The sequence below is a fragment of the Myxocyprinus asiaticus genome, chromosome 39 (genome assembly GCF_019703515.2).
Source record: "Myxocyprinus asiaticus isolate MX2 ecotype Aquarium Trade chromosome 39, UBuf_Myxa_2, whole genome shotgun sequence".
Taxonomy (NCBI): domain Eukaryota; kingdom Metazoa; phylum Chordata; class Actinopteri; order Cypriniformes; family Catostomidae; genus Myxocyprinus; species Myxocyprinus asiaticus.
This window is the reverse complement of record NC_059382.1, coordinates 19,971,588-19,994,444: the sequence shown is the minus strand read 5'-3', so window position 1 is coordinate 19,994,444 and position 22,857 is coordinate 19,971,588. Positions and strand designations below refer to the sequence as shown.

At 37.3% G+C, this 22,857-nt stretch overlaps 1 pseudogene; it reads left to right on the top strand.

Moving 5' to 3' along the window:
- Positions 1-2,178: 2,178 nt before the first annotated feature.
- On the top strand, positions 2,179-20,345 carry LOC127429744 (high affinity cGMP-specific 3',5'-cyclic phosphodiesterase 9A-like; annotated as a pseudogene).
- The last annotated feature ends 2,512 nt before the right edge of the window (positions 20,346-22,857 follow it).

The following is a 22,857-nucleotide window of genomic DNA, read 5'->3' as shown; positions in this document are numbered from 1 at the left end:
GTATGGCTGTGTCTCAGCTTGTCTTTAGACACTTTCCAAGAAAGTCTCAGGTGACATAGTGATTGTTTGCCATGATTTGAGAGAAATTGAGAGTAAATACAGTCATTGTATGTATGCATCAGTGTTATCAGAAATATATATATTTTTTTTTTTTAAATTTTTTTATCAAGTGTCAATATTTGTCACCTGGAATTGACCTTCAGGGGATTTTTCTTTTACCTCTATGAGGGCTTATTTTTTGTAACCATATAAAAAAAAAAATACACTTTGTGCCATCCTTTTATGTCAAATACTTCAATTTAATCAGTGCATTAAAAATGCATTCTCCATCTAATTACAATAATTCACTAGGCCTAAAGTACAATTTTAAGGAGTACATCAAATGTTAATGTCACTTAGCTTTATAAATGGGGACTTATAGACTTCAATTGTTTTTATATTTATTATAAAAACAAAAGATTAACCCTTACCCATAAGTTAATTACAGACCTGGTCAATAGGGCTAGTGACCAGGGGCCCTTGACTGAAAACAAATGTTTATATATGCTTAAATATGTGGGCCCCACAGCTTATTCAAGGCCCCTTCAACAGGTCCATGTGACTATGAGGGCCCTCAGCCCTCTTATAGGACCCTTTTGCCTTCCTGTTTCTAATTACATTTTTGAGCCAGTCTTTAACCCTATAATGCAGCACGTATCATATTTGATGTATGTATCTCTTCTGGACGTAGAAGACCTAGTAATATAATTTCCAAAACAGCTACCTTCATATTTTGATGTACTCATCTTTTTTATGTAAAATCTTTGCTAATTTTGATCAAGTAAAATTAACAATAGCGTTTATATTGTTACTGATATTTCAAAATGAGTATTTATTGAATTCAAGCAACGTGTGCTTAAAATGCGAGAAATGAGTTTAAACAGGTTTAAAAAATATAATTTTCTGACTATTATTTAATTTGTTATGCTTTATATTGTTAAGCTTTATTCTTTGTATAAAAGGGCTGTCGAACAAAAATGTTTATTATACTATTCATTGCTATGACTGCATGTTTGCCCTACATTACAAAAAATAACTTGGCTTAGGTGGTTAGGAAAAAGAAGATATTGATGGGGTGACTGCAGCCTTAACGAGCGAGAGATAAAGCCGCGACGAGAGTGGCAGTCGGGGAGAGACTCTGGGAGAGCGAGAGACCAATGAAGCTGTGTGTTCATGTGGAGCTGGAAAGCACTCTGTTAATGTGTGTTTATGTGGAGCTGAATAGCAGTGGTACTGAATGTCTTTGTTACACTGAAAAGTGCTGACAATAAAGTGTCTTATGTCGGACGTTTGACCGGCTCCCGCCTCCTTCAGTGAGTCAACTTCCTTACAGACTATTATTGTCTTTTGATAAATGTCATGCTCAGCAGCTCACAAACTGTAGGGAAATTATAGATTACATCTTCTAAAGTGTAATTGTAGATTACACTAATTACTCTGTCTGAAAGTAATTGCATTAATAATTACTAATTACTTTCTAAACATTTATCAACCTCAACCAGATGAAAAATACAAGGATAGACATGAAACTGTTCTTTTAATTCTTTCAAATAAATCATATCAAATCAAATAAATTATTCATGAACTGGCCAAAGAATTTATGGGGGCAGCGTTAAATTAGAAAACATATATTTTAACATTAGACGTTAAATTTCGATTTTAAATTCACAATTGTATTATATAGAATTGTTCTATTGTATATAAAGTATTTAACACAATAACATCAGAAGTAACTAATTAAATTACTGAAAAATTAAGAGTAATCCCTTTACTTTTTTCAATGAAAATGTATTTTAATTACTGTAATGAATTACTTAGTAATGCAATACCCCAAATGTGGTGCCAAAGGTATACATTGTGAGTTACTAACCCTAGGATAAACTATGAATAGCGTGAAACGTGGAATTAACCCTGGATTACATTAACCCAGGGTTTAAGTGTGAAAAGCCCAAAAATAGACACATCTACTGTTCTGCACTGCAGTTCTTCTGATGCTACAGTCACTAAAAATGTTATTGCCAGTACCAAGACTACAGGGTGTAAGAACTGTCCTTCAAATTCATTAAATGTGACAGAAGTGAAATTCTGTTTATTTGCAGGGGACGTCTGGTGTGGCAGGCCATTTGAACAATGGTTTAGGTGGCTCTGCTCCTGGTTAGGGGTAACTGGACGGGAGGAGAGAGGCACGCATAGTTTGTTCTGTTGGTGAGACTGTCAGCATGGGGTCTGGATTCTCCTTCTATGCCCCTAAAACCATCTACCTGGACGTAGATGGCAAAGTACAGAAGGTGATATTATGTTTAAATTAACTCATGTTAATCTGACTTTAATAAAATCTCAGTTGCAGGCCATTGGTTATCATGAGACCATTGCTGTGTCTGAAATCGAGGCTAAGTTAAATGTAACTGACTGCAGTGCGTCACAAAATACTGCTGTTTTGTTGAATATCTCACCAGTGTAGATGTAGGGGTTTTTTTACATGTAGTTTGCTCAACATAGAGAACTGTCGATAAGGCTGCTAAAACTTGCATTTTGGTAATGGCATGAAGCTGTGCATAATTTCTGAGACATGTTAAAGTAGGGATGCTTGACATGACAAAGAGTATGACAGCTAGTATTTTTCACACATCAAATAATTCTTCATTTAATTTTTGTGATATTTGTTACGTTGCACTTTGCTAAGCTAACAATTTCTGCACATAAACACTTTCAAATACTTGAAAATCTTTTTTCTTTCTTTCACTGTATCAGTATCAGATAGCCAAGGACAAAGTGATCCATCTAAATCAAAGACTTTATTCAGTTTAATCAATTTTTTATTTTTGTATTTTTTTTTACTGAAAAGTCTCCAATACACAAAAGCCAAATCATAAGCTGTACTGTATACTGCTGAATAAAAGCCATTAAACAAGATGTTAAGCAGTTTGGCTGTCAAGAAGAGTGCAGGGAAGTCAGTGTGCACAGGTTAAAAATAAAGCCGTAGAAGGCGTGTTCCACAGGTGCAACTGACATTGCATTCTGTTGTGACACTTGGCAACCATATTTGTTCTCTCCTTTGTGTTTCCCAGAGACATTTTCCCAATGTCTGAAGAACAATTATTAGTGCTCTTACTCCATAAGCAATTATAGATTTATTTTCATACTCATTACATGTGTAAAAGTTTATGTGGCAGAGCTTTGTCAGTTCCATCATGAAGCTCACACAACCTGCCAAGTTTAGTCAGAGAGGCCAAGAGGACATTGAGAGTGGCATAAGACAACTGTAGTATACAATCTTTTGCCGATCAAAGCCTGTCTACCACACCTGCCTCTGCTGCACCACCCTTTTCTTCATTCAATTAATATACTAATCAATTCACATAACTGCCGTTTCTCTTTAACAATAATACTTAAACCATTCATATTTGGTAGAATCACATTTTATCACTCAGAGGTTGCTCTCTTGTACGATAGTTCAGGTCAGGAGAGTTTACCCAAAAAAAAAAAAATTCTCTTATCATTTACTCATCCTCATGCCATCCCAGATATGTATGTCTTTCTTTCTTCAGCAAACCACAAATGAAGATTTTTTTGAAAAATATCTCAGCTCTGAAGGTCCATACAATGCAAGTGAATGTTGATCAGAACTTTGTAGCTCCAAAAATCACATGAAGGAAACATAGATGTAATCCAAGACTCCAGTGCTTAAATCCATATCTTCAGAAGCAATATAACAGGTGTGGGTGAGAAACAGAACGATATTTTAAGTCCTTTCAGATGTAAAAGTGAAAGTGAACGTGGAGATTTATAGGAATATTAAAAAAGACTTCAGTTTTGGTCTATTTCTCACCCACACCTAACACATCACTTCTGAAGATATGGATTTAAGCACTGGAGTCTTGGATTACATCTATGTTTCTTCTAAAAATCTTTATTTGTGTTCTGATGAAGAAAGAAAGCCATCCACATCTAGGATGGCATGAGGGTGAGTAAATGATGAGAGAATTTTCATTTTTGGGTGAACTATCCCTTTAATGAGGTCAGAGTTTGTTTAAATCTCATGTCATTTTCTATTGTATTTCAAAACTTCGCTCAAAATACATGTTTGAGTTTTACATTGCATTTACAGCATTAGAGTGCAGTAACTTGAGGCCGCTGTTTTCTCATTGTACTACATACAATTATGACAGCAAATACAGCTGGTCTAATGCTGACGACACACCCTTATTTGTCCTCTTGCTTAGTTGCTGTTTAGTCGTTACTGCAGCCCATGTACATCAAGGAACTTCTGTGTTCCTCCTCCAACATCCCCAGGTTTGTTTATCACTGTGACATCATCACTAAGTAACACCTCACTCCATCTTGAAAACTTATGGTGATAGAAAAAAGGAGTTCTCTATTGTGTCCTGGATGCTCGGGTACCTGAGAAAACAGCTCTGCATGGTGTCAGATGTTTAATAGATCCATAGAATTTCATTTCAGTTTCTATTTTATTTCTTCAATAGGAACACAGCCATAATGATGGTGGACCCTGAAGGGGCTCTTGTGTCCATTGATCCTACAATGCCCACCAACACCCCCTAGTAAAAAGCAGCTTTGCACTTGTTTGTATACAGTATGTAATTACTGTATGTTTATTTTCATTTTAGTCTGTTAGTTAATTGTCCTATTCTGTCCTTTCAGCTCCCTGTACAAAGTAATTCCTTTATGTACTGGCCATAATGTACATCATCTTACATTTTTTTCACAGTTTATGACCTTTAGAACATTACAACTTCTTTCCCTCATACTAATTTTCCACTAAATTTCCAGGCAGTTTTTAGTTTTCATTTAGTTTTCAATCTGTTACTATTTGTTTAGTTTTAGATTTTTAGTGTTTTCAGTTTCAGTTTAATTTTATTGTAGTTTTTTCATGTAGTTTTCATTTTTGTGTTCATTAACATTAATACCACTGTTTTGAGCCAAGAGTTACTCTGTCTTGATTTACAACCTGTGTATTTATCTCCACAGTAAAGGAAGATATGTTTCAGAATGTGTTCGCACAGGCAGCAGAGCAGTTCAGCAGGTAACAGACATGTTTGTTTTCCCATGGATAGGAGATGAATGAACAATCATTGCGGGGATTCTGTCCTGAAACCAGGCCAAATTATATTTTTCTTCCACTATACAGAGCATTCAGGATCAATGAACTGAAAATGGAAGTGACCAACAGACTGCCTATTCTGGAGAAAATAGTAGAATGTATGTATTGGCAATGTTAAAGTTTGACTGTTAGCTTTCCTTTACAAATGCTCTGGCATGTTAAATAGGTTTTTAAAAATGTGCTTGGCATTGTTTGATAGTAAGATATGAAGATCATATGATGTTCATCTTGTTTTGTATTAGTATTATTAGTTGTGTATTCTAAGGCAAGTATCACTATTAGCCTTTTATTGCTCAGACTTAGTGTTAGGGATATGAACAAACCCTAATCCTAAATTTTCAACTTTGGGGCATAACTAATCCTGCAACTTTGTGCTTTATGAATGATAGGCTACCTCTAATTGTGTATCTTGTTGAGGCAAGGTGTGCTATTAATTTTCCAAGTGTTCAGACTTACGAAAATCCTATTGAAGAAGTAACCAGAGCCATATGGGGACCAGAATGTCACAGACACCTAGTACCATGTACCCAGAACACCCTTGTAACCACTTAGAAACAACCTACACTGTAAAGAATTGCTGTAAATTTACGGCCAAATTCCTACAGCAGTCTACTGTGATTCTTAAATACAGTAGTTTGCTGTTAAAAATGTTGCATTCTGGGAGATCAAGAGCAGGCTCACTGTGAAGTGACTTGTTTTATGGTAAATAGCTGTTCTGTGCAAGGCATTAGGGGAATATGAACATTTAAAATCATGATATCATTTTGGTGAAAGCCATAGTGACATTTTGAAACGTATATTTTAACCCCCACCCATGAAAATTTTAGTTTGTGGAACATGGTTAGTGTTCATGATGTTTCTGACCAACACCTCTGTTCTTTATCATCTCACATCAGCCTTCACTTGTCTGTCTAATGAGAAGTCAAATAATAAAAAAATATAAGTACCAAAATGAATGAGTATAGCCCTTTGCGCTTGAATAAGTATGTATGCTTTGGCAAATGCATTGGAGCTACAAAAATTGTAAAAAAAAATAAATAAATAAAAAAAAACACGTACAAAATGATTTGTTCAGACTTAATAGGAGTCTTAGTTTAATAGTGTTGTTGTTTTGTTATCAATAGTTGTGTTTTGATTGAAGTCACCATTATGGTGATTAGTGATCTCTTGAGTTGGCACCTTGGACCTTCCTGATTATATTATGTTCTTCCAGCCACTCAATTTATGTTTAAGTAAAAGACAAGTTGTTGCACTGTGCTACTTGGAAGACAAAACCTAAGAGTAGCCTGAATGTCTGATCCTACCTTGCAAATGGCACTATATGTGGCAATAGTGATGCATTACACATAAAAGCAAAAACAATAAAGAATAAAGGATATTTCAGCAAAATTATATCAGCAAATTGAGTGTTTGACGTTTTTGATGAACTTACAGCATAACTCGAGTTTGATGAAGTTATGGCATAATTCAAGTTGTTATCAAGACACACAGATATCAACTCTCGGCATACAAAACGCAACAGTGGTGACAATTAACAAACATACTTTTACGTAAATATGTAAGATAAAATAAACTAGTACATATTAAAAAATCAAAGTAATTTCTTCATGCCGCAGTGCATGCTGGGAACATAGCTGTAAATTTCAGCAACAGTAGATAGTATGTAATTTGACAGCTATATGCTGCTAAATTACAGTTGTATACTGTAGCTGTAAAAACAGTATATAGCTGTTAATTTCAGCAACAGCAAGACACCGTTAATTTTACAGTAACATGCTGGCAACCCTGCTGCCAGTTCTTTACTGTTTTTTGACGGGAAAATCTTTAAGAGTGTAGCAACCCAGAACATCCTAACAACTGCATAGCAACATGCTAAAAACCACTCAGAACATCATAGCAACCATATAACAATGCCCTGGCAACCACCCACAAACACCCTGGCATTGTGGTGCCAAGTTTTGTATATGCAAGCACCTCTCACATTTTCTTCATCTGTGTTCTCTACAGTGGAGGGTTTGAAGATTGTGGAGATTAAAAAATGCAAAAACGACCTGAAGAATCTGCGAGATTAGATGACGTCCAGAGCTGGTGGGAGGTAAGTGAAAGAACATGCTTTCCAGTGAAATCAACATGAGCGTAACAGTCAATCTACTTATCGATCTAGAGTGGCCATTACGGCAGAAAGGCATGGCTTGTTTTCCAGCAAGAAACAGCAATATATCTAAATGACTACTCCACTTTCTTTTCAGAATTAATTGTCCGTGCAAGTACAATCTTTCAGAAGATGGAAAGAAATTAAGAAATGTAAGAAATTTCCTTGGTACACATTTTCTCAAGAGACCACTGAAGCTCTGAAGAAACCAACCTTTGATGTCTGGCACTGGGAGCACAATGAAGTGAGTCAGCTTGGTGAAATTCAAAAATGTAGAGATTAAATGGTTTTTGGGCTGCTATATTCACACAAGCTCTTCTTAGACATTTGATAGTGACTTTACTGTGTCTATTTGTCAGATGCTGAGCTGCCTAGAGTACATGTATCACAACTTAGATCTTGTGAAGGAGTTTAACATGAACCCTATCATGCTCAAACGCTGGCTGGTATAACAATATAATCTTATAATCTTAATATAATTTTATATAATTCTTATAATATAAATAATCCCCCCCCTCCAAATCCACAGAAGGACAACATAAAAGTACTCCAGATTACTCTGGTGGTTAAATCTATATCATCTGAAGTGATATTATAGGTGTGGGTGAGAACCAGATCAATATTTAATTACTTTTTACAATAAAATCCTTCTGTTTTTGGTGATTCACATCCTTTGTGCATATCGCCCCCTAATGGGCAGGGAGGAGAATTTATGATAAATAATGACTTCGAAAATGTATCTGTTTCTCACCCACACCTATCATATTGTATCTGAATACATGGATTTAACCACTGGAGTCATATGGATTACATAAATGCACCCTTTGGATTTTGGAGCTTAAACATTTTGGCACCCAATCACTTGCATTGTGAGGACCTACAGAGCTGAAATATGCTTCTAAAAATCGTAATTTGTGTTCTGCAGAAGAAAAAAAGTCGTACACATCTGGGATGCCAGGAGGGTGAGTAAATCATGAGAGAATTTTTATTTTTGGGTGAACTATCCCTTTAAACCTGAATGATCTGCATCAACTACTACACTATGAAAATGCGCAAAATGCGCGATAACTTTTTGTTTGCTGTTTGAACAGTCTAGTGCTGTCACAGAGACCAATGAGATATCTCTGGCACTTATTTCAGTGATATCTTAATCTTTCAGGGAGAAGGAACATTTTCTGCATACCATTTCATTAAAAAAAAATCACTTACAGCAACTTTAAGATGTCTACGTAAATGCCCTCCTCGCATATGAAATGAGCAACAGCGTTTTGCTGGACTTAATATTTTTGTTTACAAAATTAGTTGTTTTAGTTGATTAGTTCCAATAAATGCTCTTTTTGGAGTGGGTAGGAAGTTTCTCACATATGACCCCTTTAAAAAAAAAAAAAAACTGTACTTCTTCTGAAATTCCTGAATTTTCAAACTTAAATAAAGCAACAGCTTAACGCATAATAGAATTAATGATGCTGATTCTATTTATACGTTTTCAGCTGGTCATTCAGGAAAATTACTGTACCAACCCCTTCCATAATGTTCGCCTTTGTTTCTGCGTCAGATGATGTATGGCATGATCCACCTCTGCAATCTCCAGGTGAGAACTCTCTTTTGTATGTAGCAATTAGCACACCAATTACTCTGGGACAGTAAAAGTGGATCGCTGTGTGTCTGTGTGTGTGGCCTCCAGGAAAAGCTTACGCTGACAGATTTGGGCATTTTAATGACTGCTGCAGTGTGTCACGACATGGACCACCCTGGATACAACAACACGTAAGATCTTTGCTTCTGTGTAATTATGCTCTCAAGTCAGTTCTCATAAAAACCATACAGGTGTACCCAGGTATTTGCCTGCACATTTGTGATGACAATTTTACAGTCATACATCTTTGCCATTTAGCTTAGTAATCAGTGGGTTGACATATGACAAGTTAATCTAGCATGATCAGTGGCTGTCCTTTGACAGATATCATATGACGTCAAATCATGGACAAAAATATGCAAGCGCAGAAACACAGCGCGCAAACGAATTACTGTAGGGTGAGCACAGTAACAAAGCTTGCAAGCAAAATGTAAACAGCTGTGAGGTTCTTTATTCAGTGGAGCACTGCCTATCAATTAAGTCGTGGCTTGTAACACGAACGCTAACTTTAGCTGTCTAAATGTGCTAGCTATGTAGTAAGCACATTGGTGGCTTTTTTGTCCCTCATTAACATGTGTAAAAATGACTTTAACAATGAATAGCTGATATCAAATCGAGAAAAAAAAACAAAAAAAAACGTGAGAATAAAGGCTAGTATTCATTGTCCTGATGTATGTTTTATATTTTAGTGGACATAATATATGAGGATTAGACAATTAAAATGCACCGTCATTGAATGTATGAACGGAAGCGGGAATACAGTTTGGTGTTCTTCAAAAATGACTCATCCACCTTATAATTTAAGTGATGTTAAATGCTTACATAATACCTCTATTGACAACTGGCTTATGATGTATATGTTTAAATAGAAGGTACTAACCATCTGTTGATGTTATAAACCCTAAAAATGGCAAGACCAGAAATACACATAAGAAAATGTATTGCTGTTTCAACACATTAGTATTTTCTGTGATTCAAAAAATAAATATTCATGTTTTTCCCCAAAAATAATGGTTTTATTTTCAATTTTAATGTTTTTGCCCTCCAGGATATGTTGCCCCTTGGTAATACTGACTACCCACAAGTCCTGCAGTAACACAGTAGTTAGTATATTGAGCATACTGATCAGGCAAAATAAGTGTTGTGTGTATGGGGAGTGTTCCACTAAAATTTTATAATATAAAACTGTATCTCATTTTACCTGCAGTTATACAGCATTTGTGTAGAAACTGACAGTATAGGGCACTGTGGCATTTCCATTTAGATCAGGGATGTTATATATTATACTACCAAGCATTTTTTAAAGAACCTAACATATCATGACAATGACACATTTTTCATACATGGTTTCATATATGGTTTTATGAAAGACTATTTGAATATATATTCCCCCAAACATTGAGTGTAATGTCATAGCACATACAGTATATTGTGAAATATTCTGTAGTATTATTTTTTTCCAACCATTTTGTCACATTTCTTAATTATAATAAAACATTTTCAAAAGTCTTCATACAGTCAGTCAAGACAAGAAAATTGTACTTGTACAGAGCTTTTCAAAGCGGCTTTACAGAAAATCATACTGCAATTACTTAACTAATACATACTAATAACTTAAAAGTCCCCATTGAACAGTTTCATTGAAAATCATGCCTTAATGTTTTTGTCTTTAGGCTGCCAGTAAGCAAGCCAAAAAGCAACTGTGGGAGGAAACAAAAACTGCGTATGTTAGGTAATGGAGGAAACAAAAACGTGGAAGAAACCAAGCTCAGCTGTGGGAACCAGTTCCCCTATGGCTATACTGCATGAATCTAATGCCAATATCAGTTAGCAATGTGTGATACAATTGAGTAAACTGAGTAGATTTTTGGCAATGTTTAAAACTAAAGGATATTGATTGAATTGTAAGATTAATGATTGTGTCTTTGAGGTCCATCCCAAATTGACTACGGAAGTGCACATACGTAGATGGAGTGTCTTTTGCTGTTTGACTGGTAAAGGCTTTTCTTAGCAGTAGTTTATTCTCTATGTTTTCCATTTTAAGAGAATGAAGTGATACAAGCAGTGGTCAGTAAAGTGTTACTTGCTGTTTTGCAATGGAAAATGCTGTGATTGATAGCAGTATATTCTTTGTGGAGTCCATCCAAATGATCCTAAGACTGAAAGATGCAGTCATAGGCCTCATTTATAGGTGGGATGGGTGGGACATGTACCTACCACTTTTTGTCCAGGCCAATTAAGTTAAGTCCCTACCACTTTTTGAAATAGCTATCATCAGGTAAGTGTCTTATGCAGAAGAAACTTTGCCAGTTCTTGAGCAGGCATTTCTATTTTGTTTGTGTGTTATAATGAGTGGTGTCAGGCGCTGAAATTAGTTATTATGAATGTTATGATAAGTGCTCATCGTGGCTGTTGACAGTTGTTCTGTATCATGCATGCACGTGCAATGCAGGTCGTGCTAAATCATGATATATTGTATGTCCACTGACATACAGATGCAATCTTGGTTTATTAAAATAAAAGATATATTGGGGTGAATTAGAACCAGAAACTCCTTGTATATGTGGTGAAAAAGCCCCACAAATAACAGACTGCTGGACCATGTATTAACCTAATGACTGAATTAGGGCTGCACGATTATAGCAAAAAATCATAATTGTCGATTATTGCCATTGATATTGTAATCACGATTATTAATGTCGATTAAAATATTAAATTACCATCACGTCACAAAGTAAGCAACTGTGCAGGATTTCAGTTGTGGATATGAGCTGCACTCCAGTTTCTTTTAAGCATTAAATATTGTAATAATGTTTGTTAATGTTAGGCTAAATAAAAATTAATTTAAATGGATATCTATGGTATAGAATAAATTACATTACTGCTAAATTACTGCTTAAATTATTAGTCGACGTACAGTTAATAATATGACACATTCAATATTCAAACTTATCCGATTTAAATTGACCAAGTGACACTGCGTTCAGTAAGCCCTTTGGTGGCAAGACAGGGGACCATTCATCCAGTTAGATCTTCAATGGTGATCTTGTTCATGTAAGATCATCGTTAGATCATTTTTGCCCTCAGTGGTTGCACTTTGGAAATTAAAAACAGTCATCTGCTATCAGAGTTTGTGTGATTCATGAAAATGTTAAATCTACTAATATCATCTGCGTGGCAAATGGGTGTTATTAGAGCAGACGCGATAATAACGGTGATTCCTGAAATATGCTATTCATGCCATATTCTTTATGTTGACTTAGAACAGTTAAGCTGTATTACTTTATTGGTATTTTGTACCAATCAAATTCACATTGGCCTACTTATTAACATGACAAAACAAAACTATTATTACATTTTTTATAAATTGTACACAGAAATCGATCAATGAGACAAACTCTCCCATTACAATGACTGAAGCTGTCACTCACTGCAGGTTTACACTGTTTGAGACCTGCATTTCGACATGAGCTCAATGATGCTCCACACAAAATGTAATGCTCTCATTAAAAACAGAGCTGTCTAATCAGCATAATAAATCAATTATTTAAACTGTGTCTATTCCTTGATTAGGGAGTGATTTAGTTTTGTCGTGTTGCTCATTTGCAGTGTATTTAACATCTACGTTCAAAGCGAGCGGTGCAAAATTCAATGAATCCAAAATAATTTCTAAGTGCTTTTCGCCCTTGTTCTACAGTTTATTTCAATGTTTCTTCAGTATTCATTTTTGTGTGCCACCGCAGAGGTGGAACATAAAGCAAGCATCTGGGCATTCAGATGGTTTAAAACTTGCGCATTAGGATCAGTTGTCATTACTGATAGGATGAAGGGCTAATTTAAGTGGCTCTGATTGGCCATTGCCATTTCATTGCTCAATGGACATGTTAGTGATTGGTTAGAATACGCAACCGCTGCAAAAACATGCTGTAGATAGAAACCATTGACGCAACAGGCAGACTTAAATTGAATGCTGTGATCATACATTTTCACGATTACATAATCGCGGCAGTCATAATAGTAATCACATTTAGTTTTTTGATTAATTGTGCAGCCCTAGACTTAATAACAAATTCTCAGGACCAAGAGTGGTAAATATAGGGATAAAAGTTGTCAAATTAATTATGTAAAATGTTTATTGGAGCACTTTATTTGGTCATCAAGAATGACTATTTATCAAACAGTAAACATTTTTTGAATATATCTGTGCATAACCTAATTCATATTCATTAGTTTAGTGAGTTCACAATCAGCGTCCCAAAAACTTTTTAAAACAAAGTGACACCCACAGAAGCAGGCCATGGTGAGTGAGGTGTGCCTTGCAATCTAGCTGGTAGTTGGCAGCAGTTCATTTTACGTTAAGTCCATTGTAGTAGACCGAAGTAATTCTCTCAGCGACCATCGAAGTGTCCCTTGTTATCTGGTGAGCACACACTGCAGTTAGTAATCATCGCTCAGTAACACACAGCAGTGAGAATGGAGCATCATAGTGATGTCCAGTTCATGAACAAATCATTCTTTTGAACCAGTTCTTTTTAGTGAACGAGTTGAACTAGTTCACCGAATCATTTGAAACAGTTTGCGTCTCGAGTCAACACTGATCCACAAGTTACTCTATCTTAACCTGTCTCTCGGATGTGCCTGACACTCTGAATCGAAATGAGCCAATAAACAGGAGTACTTTGAATCTAGAACTGGTGATATCTGCTTTTGCCAACTCTTATTTGCAATTAACTGCTTCAACTAGTTCACAAATCGGACTGAATGCTCAGGTCGCAACAGCTCTCGAGTCATCAGTACAATGAGTTGCTTGTAACGGTTCTCAAGTCAACAGTACACTGAACTGAGAATCACCTCTTTCTGAGGTGTCCGACATACTGAGAACCGATGAGCTGCTGACACTGAGCATGTGTGTGATTAAGGGGCAAAATGTATGTTTCGGGTGTATTTTGCTGAACAACAGAGAGTGTAACAAATAAATCATACTGGAAATATGTTTATCACTTGATTGTATTACCGCTTTATCAACGTATGAAGATGATCCAGTCTACAGCTCTCGAGTCAACAGTACAATGATCCGAGGACAGCAGTTCTTGAGTTAACAGTACACTGATCCGAGGACTGCAGCTCTCGCCTTTATTCCCATGTTTTTGTTTTTCGATCAAAATGACAGACATCCTCATAAAGATGATTAAAAAAAACTTAAAATAAGGTTACTGTATTTTTGTTCATATGTAAGAAAAACTGCCTTTAACAACACATTGTAAAAGTTGATATCAGCTATTCATCCTTGAAGTCGTTGTTTACACATGTTAATGAGGGACACAAAAGCCACCAATGTGCTTACCACATAGCTAGCACATCTAGACAGCTAACGTTAGCGAGCATGTTACAAGCCATGACTTAATTGATAGGCAGTGCTCCATTAAGAACCTTACAGCTGTTGTACAAATTCCAAATATGTTGGAATTTGTTTATATTATAAAAAGAAAAGCTACCTCTTCAGTGTCTGCCTCATCCTGCTTTCTCTTCAACTCTGAGGTGCCTCCTTCCCAGAGATGGCCAGCAGCCAATCAAAACAGGAGTTCCAGAGAAGGCCAACAGCCAATAAAATTTGTTCACACAAAGTTTTGAGGCCGGTCCCTGACTGTCAAAACTCAAATGACTCGTGAGCGTGTAGAATACAACTTGCACGTGAGCGCGAAGACTAAACTCGCGCACGTGTAGAACACAACTTGCGCGTGTGAATCTTGCATGCTTGTTCAGTTCTGCATGCGAGGGACCTGCCAGATGTGCGTTTTTGTTATGTCTCCTAGCAAGATTGTTGATTGATGTGCACAATCATATTTTTTCCTCTCGAGTTTGGAATTTGCAATTTCTGCAGCTTTACATTTTGCTTGCAAGCTTTGTTACTGTGCTCACCATACTGTAATTCGCTTGTGCGCTGTGTTTCTGCACTTGTGTATTTTTGTCCATGATTTGACATCATAATATCAGATCAATCCTCGCACTGAGTTGGCCGTGTGCTACAATTACATATCTCCAATGGAGAATCACCACTGCGCTGTGGCCTTCCAGATACTCTCGCTGAGTGTAATATATTGCCAACGTGAACCCAGAAGCCTTTAAACAGATTCGGCAGGTACACCTGTTGTTCCGTAGAACAGCCATGAAATGTCAACTATTGAACTAACAATCTAAGCTAGCTTTTTACATTGAATGTTACATATTTGTGTTATATGAATATTTATTGGCAGGCTATAATTACACTGATTTTGGCAACTGACATGGCCAGGCATGGTGAGATTCTGGACTCGTTTAAGCACAAAGGGGACAATTTTGACTTCACCAACAAGGAGCATGTGAATGTACCCACATGACATAAATCAGCAGTGAACGCAACACACTGCGATAAGACCTTTGTTTGGTTTTGATATGGTGTAGATGGCATTTGGCAGTTTGACAGGAAAAGATTTGTTGGCCCACTCTTCATATTCCCCTGTCATATGTTCAGCTGAAGATGGTCCTCATCAAATGCTGTGACATTTCCAATGAGGTCAGGCCCACAGAAGTGGCAGAGCCGTGGGTGGACTGTCTGCTATAGGAATACTTCATACAGGTTTGCTAACTCTATATCCTTCTTATGCACTCTAATGGTTTACCAATTTAAAGTTATCAATGTGTTTGTTTAAAGACCCCATGAAATCTCTTGACAAGTGCAGTGTGTTGCCATATTTATACCAAAAAAAAATACAGTAACCATGTTTCAGGCTTTATGGATGCAGTTTTGACACCTGTATAATTTATGGTTCATTAGCATTTATATTATTAAATGATATATAAACTTGATATACTAACCTGCTGGAATGTAAAAGTCTGCTTTAAAATGTACTGTTAATCACCATACTAACTATAAAAGTACCACATGGTGACAATGTTCATCAAGAGTTACCCTTCCAGGAGCAATAATTAATACACATATAGAGACAATAATTATCACACATAGTGCACAGTGTCATTTACACAAACACAATACACCATCAGGGTAACACATGTAACACTAAAAATTGACACCAGATTTGCCAATTCTTGCTGTGAGATTTTATCCCACTCTTCCACCAAGGCACTTGCAAGTTCCTGGACATTTCTGGGGGGAATGGCCCTAGCCTTCACCCTCTGATCCAACAGGTCCCAGACGTGCTCAATGGGATTGAGATCTGGGTTCTTCACTGGCAGAACACTGACATTCCTGTCTTGCAGGAAATCATGCACAGAACGAGCAGTATGGTTGGTGGCATTGTCATGCTGGAAGGTCATGTCAGGATGAGCCTGCAGGAAGGGTCTTTTTTTGCTGAGTTTATATAAGCCCTATGTTTGGCTTTGTACTGCGTCTTTGGTCTTGTATTCTGTAATGTCAGGGCTAAGCAGAGCAGGATGAGACATAGGGATTGTGTGAACCCAAGTGCAGGTTATTCAAAACAAACACAAGATAACCACCGGTGGTACATCTGGATGGTGTGATGGCAGCCATAGTGCGCTCACCACACACCAGCTATTGATGAGGAGAGTACAGCAATGTGGCCAATTCAGGGATGGGGATTATTAGGAGGCCATGATAGATAAAGGCCAATGGGGGGAATTTCACCAGGACACCAGGGTACACCCCTGCTCTTTATGAGAAGTGCCCTGGGATTTTTAATGACCACAGAGAGCCAGGACCTCAGTTTAACATCTCATCCATATGACAGTGCCTTTTTACAATATAGTTTCCCCGTCACTATACTGGGGCATTAGGACCCACACAGACAGCAGGGTGAGCACCCCCTGCTGGCCTTACCTCTTCCAGCAGCAACCTTAGTTTTCCCCAGGAGGTCTCCCATCCAGGTACTGGCCAGGCTCAACTCTGCTTAGCTTTAGTGGGCAACCAGGCAAGTGCTGCAGGGTGATATGGCTGTTGACAATATATTCATATAAACTCAGCAAAAAAAGAAATGTCCTCTCACTTTCAACTGCTTTTATTTTCAGCAAACTTGAAGTGTAAATATTTGTATGAACATAAAAAGATTCAACAACTAAGACATAAACTGAACAAGTCTCACAGACATGTGACTAACAGAAATGGAATAATGGGGGGGGGTCAAAATCAAAAGTGACAGTCAGTATCTGGTGTGGCCACCAGCTGCATTAAGTACTGAAGTGCATCTCCTCCTTATGGACTGCACCAGATGTGCCAGTTCTTGCTGTGAGATGTTACCCTACTCTTCCATCAAGGTACTTGCAAGTTCCCAAACATTTTGGCCCCAGCCCTCACCCTCCAATCCAACAGGTCCCAGACGTGATCCGGGCTCTTCACTGGCCATGGCAGAACACTGACATTCCTGTCTTGCAGGAAATCAAGCACAGAACGAGCAGTATGGCTGGTGGCATTGTCATGCTGGAGAGTCATGTCAGGCTGAGCCAGCAGGGAGGGTACTACACGAGGGAGGAGGATGTCTTCCCTGTAATGCACAGCATTGAGATTGCCTGCAATGACAACAAGCTCAGTGCAATGATGCTGTGACACACCGCCCCAGACCATGTTGGACCCTCCACCTCCAAATCGATCCTGCTCCAGAGTACAGGCCTCGGTGTAACGCTCATTCCTTCGACGATAAACGCGAGTCCGACCATCATCCCTGGTGAGACAAAACCGTGACTCGTCAGTGAAGAGCACTTTTTGCCAGTCCTGTCTGGTAAGGTGGGTTTGTGCCCATTGGCGACGTTGTTGCCAGTGATGTCTGGTAAGGACTTGCCTTACAACAGGCCTACAAGCCCTCAGTCAAGTCTCTCTCAGCCTATTGCAGACAGTCTGAGCACTGATGGAGGGATTGTGTGTTCCTGGTGTAACTCAGGCAGTTGTTGTTGCCATCCTGTACCTGTCCCGCAGGTGTGATATTCGGATGTACCAATCCTGTGCAGGTGTTGTTACACGTGGTCTGCCACTGCGAGGATGATCAGCTGTCCTTCCTGTCTCCTTGTAGTGCTGTCTTAGGCGTCCCCCAGTACAGACATTGCAATTTATTGCCCTGGCCACATCTGCAGTCCTCATGCCTCCATGCAACATGCCTAAGGCACATTCACACAGATGAGCAGGGACCCTGGGCATCTTTCTTCTGGCATTTTTCAGAGTCAGTAGAAAGGTCTCTTTAGTGTCCTAAGTTTTTATAATTGTGACCTTAATTGCCTACCGTCTGTAAGCTGTTAGTGTCTTAACAACTGTTCCACAGGTGCATGTTCATTAATTGTTTATGGTTCATTGAACAAGCATGGAAAACATTGTTTAAACCCTTTACAATAAAGATCTGTAAGGTTATTTGGATTTTTACAACATTATCTTTAAAATACAGTGTCCTGAAAAAGGGACGTTTCTTTTTTGCTGAGTTTATTCATAATCTAAATTTTTACCATTAATTATACAATAAAACCAAAATTTGTACATCTAAAAAACATTTTACCATAAAATTACTGTAACATTGCTGGCAACAGGCAGATGAAGAGACGATGATGTAGGAACCCAGGTGCAGTTTATTTACAGTAGTGAAATCCAAAAACCCGTAAATCCACACATGAACAAAACATGAACTTCACTTGACTTGACATAAACTAGACTTAACATGGCATGAACTATCCAACAAAGTTACAATCACAATACCTGATAAAGCACAATGGGAAAACATGAGGGCTTAAATACATGGACATGGGAGAACACATGACAAAGATAACCAATGAACAAACAGAACTGATAACAGGATAACAAGACAATAAACCAATGAAAACAAGACACATTAACATGGAGGGAAAACAGGACATCACCTGACTAGGGACACATGACATGAAACAGGAAATATGCTTTTCAAAATAAAAGACATGAAAAACATGAATCAACAAAATACACATGACAATTACATGTTTTATCTTGTTAAATATACGGATAATTTTTTGCCATATATGAGTAACTTTTTTTTTTTTTTTTTAACTGTAGCATTTTTACATTCTTTGAACTTTAAAATTAATCAATTTTTTTATTTTTTTTACAGCCAGCAGCCTAAGGGTTACCTCCATGAACATGATTTGCTACTTGCTATTACTAGTCAGAAGTACGTAATAAAAATAGGGGGAGGGACATTCTCATTCTAGAGAGCATTTTTGGACAAATTGAAAAAGTGCAGTATATTTTTGGTCCTTTTCCCAAAGAAGAAAATGAGTAAATCTGCTAAAAGTTTGTTTTGTCAACTTTTAGGAGAACACTAGCTCTCCTAGTATAGTTGACCCCCTAAAAGCTAACAGAAATTAACTTAAAGCCATTGTCTTTGTTCAGAGTGATCGTGAGAAATCGGAGGGGCTTCCTTTGGCACCCTTCATGGACAGAGACAAAGTGACAAAACCCACGGCACAGATTAAGTTTGTCCTTATCCCCTTGTTTAAAACTGTCATGAAGGTGTAAGACAAGTTCTGTTTATATTACTTGACGTCTGTGTTTGTATATATATATACATATCAATAGTTAATGTCAGTCAAACCTCAAATGATGCCATGATTGAAATGCTTCATATATTATAGCATCTAGAATGTTGATTATGTAGGTGTGAATGTTTGTGTTCTCTCTCAGCTCTTCCTTCAGATTGAGGAGATTATGGTGCACCCTCTCAGAGACTCTCAATACCACTACGAGGAGCTGAAACAAATTGATGATGCCATGAGCGAGTTAAACGCTCCTCAGTTTCACATGACATAATTCATAGACATGGCCTCTTCATTGCTTTTGACCTACAGTATATTCTACAGTATATACAGACTACCTTCTGTGAATTACATGAAAGGATAAATAGCTTTCCAGATGCTTAAATGTAAATTAGTCAGTAGTCATTTTTGTTATAAAGGAAAGCTCTCTTACTAAGGACCTGCCCCAGATTAAATCTACAGACTTTTATTTGACATTTTCTTTACTGATTTTGGGGGGAAATCTGTGGAATGATAAAAATGTGTTAAACTGAGCTGAGAGTACTACATTTTGATTGGTAACTGATCAAATTAACCAAAATTCTAAACATTCTGGAGTTATGAAGGAGCATATCATGATATCAGAATAAAAGAATGTAGGATAACTTTTCCAATAAACTGTAGTGGTTGGTTTGGACACAACATTAAACAAAACATTTCAAAAATAGTGCTGCTTCCTCATTTGTGGTGTTCACTTATAAATATGTGTTTGAAACGTTTTAGTAACATGTACATACAGTGATTCAATGTGCAACTATTTTGGTTTATGGAGCCCTTTGTCTTTTGTTCATTGAGGCACAGAAAAAAAAACTGAAAATATGTCCTTAGTAGGGAAGAAAAAAGCACTACTACGAGCTGAATGGTACCATGTAAGTATACTTTATACATCACAGACTGAGAGCAGCGTGCTTTTCCCCCATACACATGTTTAATCATTGAATGTAGATCAAAGGGCTTTTTAATTCAAGTGGCTGATGTGTTTTCATGTGTAATTTTAGGGGTCTCATTTTTCAACCTGTCTGCACTGTGTGAATCATGCTCTGGTTTGAGGATCGGATGCTGGGCTGGTGTTCAAGATGGTTCAATCCAAAGGGTCATCTATTCAGCTTATGAAATCAGGAGTCACTTCCTTGTGCTACATGCTATCAGACTGCTAGGCCAGTCTGATTCTTTCTGTTTGTAATCAATCAGTTATAAAGCCTTTGTGACTTATAAGGGCATATATTCAATGAAGTTCTGATTTTCTTTGTTGTTATATGTTTGTTTTTTTTGTTCTTTAGTAATTCATGGAGAAATCTTTTTCTATTGCATCTACTGTATGTTGTATGTAGTCATCTGAAATGTTTGTGCTCCCAAAGTAATTATGAGACCAGGTTACAGCATGACCTATATCTTTTGAAAACTAACTAGTGCCTTTGAAAATGTGTTTTCATCATTATCAAAGGTCAGCACAATATGATACCGGTCCATTGTCAACCCATTCTCCTCTGAGTTCCTCTAAAACACTCCTGTTCACATATTCCCATTATGTCTCACAGTGATTTTTTTTTCTTCGAGTAAACAAATCAAATCATTTTCTCTAGACTGTCTTTACAGAACGATACAGTTTGATTGATACAGATTTTTTGTTTGTCTGCGCAAAAACATGAACTCGACGGATATCTTTGACCACTGTTTTTTCAGCATCAGGCACAGGAGCGGCAATTTTTTTAGACATTGTGTCAGGTTAAAAAGAACTTCAACTTTTAAAACACATCTCAAGACACCTGCGTTCTATTCCATTTGTTGTGCTGTGTCTAGCTTTTTTCAGTGCAAGAGCATGTTCGATCTGAATGGCCCCATAGGATGCAGAAATAATGTATTTTTCATTTGATATTTGGAAAGTGATACATTTTACAGCCTCAGAATTTTTAGGACTTCATGTTCTAACCAAACATAATGCAATAAAGTGGCAAGCAATAAAATCTTTCCCATGTTAATCCTAAATAATAACCAGCAACAGGACATTTTGTCAGCCTCTTAGTTTATATTTCCACTTTGTTGTGATGGGTAGCCCCGCCCACAGAGAAATCTTATTGGCCCCAAATCCTACTCCATGTCTGAATGGCTGTAATTGTGTCACATCATGCTGCATTTTCACTTTCAGTGCGGACAGACACATTTTTAGATGCTGGAACTCCCATTCCCATTGCATCTGGTTAGGACACGGTGGAAGTCATACCAGCTTACCACATTCAGTATTTTTAACCTGTGGGTCCATGTTCTCTTTCACTTTTTGTCGAGAACTCTGCATCCTATCTGCTCTGGTTTGTTTATAAATACTTCCTAAAAATAAGACAATAAAGTCTGTGGGAGTTCTGACTTCTGGCTGTTCTTGAGCAAAGGTGTTCTTTTCTCTTTTTTCCAAATATATAGTAATAAAAGCTCTCTTGCCAGGAGGTCACATGTGTTAGCTATTATGACAAGGTTAGGCCTGTTGTGCATCATTTCATTTGTTTAACTGTCAGTGCTTGGAGTCTTCCTCTGTAGATTAGCACCTTTCATGGAGGAAGATCAGAGATCAAAGTAACTACTCTAAAAAATTTCATCAGAATAAAAAAAAAAAATAAAAAAAATGTTAAACTACTTTTGAGTAAAAAAAATAATACATTAGAGTAACTAATTACCTTGTAAACGCATTACACCAAACACTGATGGAGATCATGGCACGTATTTCCTTCAATAAGGGCTATGAAAGCAACTTGTTGAAACAGGATTGGTGTGCAAAATTTGCCATCACAAGCTATCAATTAAAGCAGATTTTAAGACATGAATGGAAAGTGATGCATAAATAGACTAAAGTCACATCCAATGGGGTATCATTGCTCGCTGAAGGGCTAAAACACATGCACAAATTACATACTGCAGGAATTACACCTTGCCTGTCATTGGCACGGACTGGAATACGTAAGTCTGAACCTGTATTTTAGAGTCATGCTGTTTTCCATCCATGCTGTAGAGACTGCATGTGCTTTTGGCTCTTACCACTGTGTCTTCGTGATAAATTGCATAGTTTTATATGTATTTCTTCATCTTGTTGCCTCTGTTAGATGATGAGACTTAATTTCAGCTTTCAATTATCCATCTGCTGGCATGTCTCGCTTTGTCTTCACTGGCTGTGACAGATTGAGTTCACAGATTATCAAAGCCAGTTTCATCACCCACTTCAGAAAAACGAAAACATTCATTTGAATCAAAACATCGCTCTGTCTCATTCCAGTGCATCCAGCCCCACCCTAACTTTCAGCTGCATGTAAGATATATTTACACTTTGAATGCATTTTCAAATAGCTCTTGCATGGAAGAGGCTACTTTTAAATCTTTTGACATGTT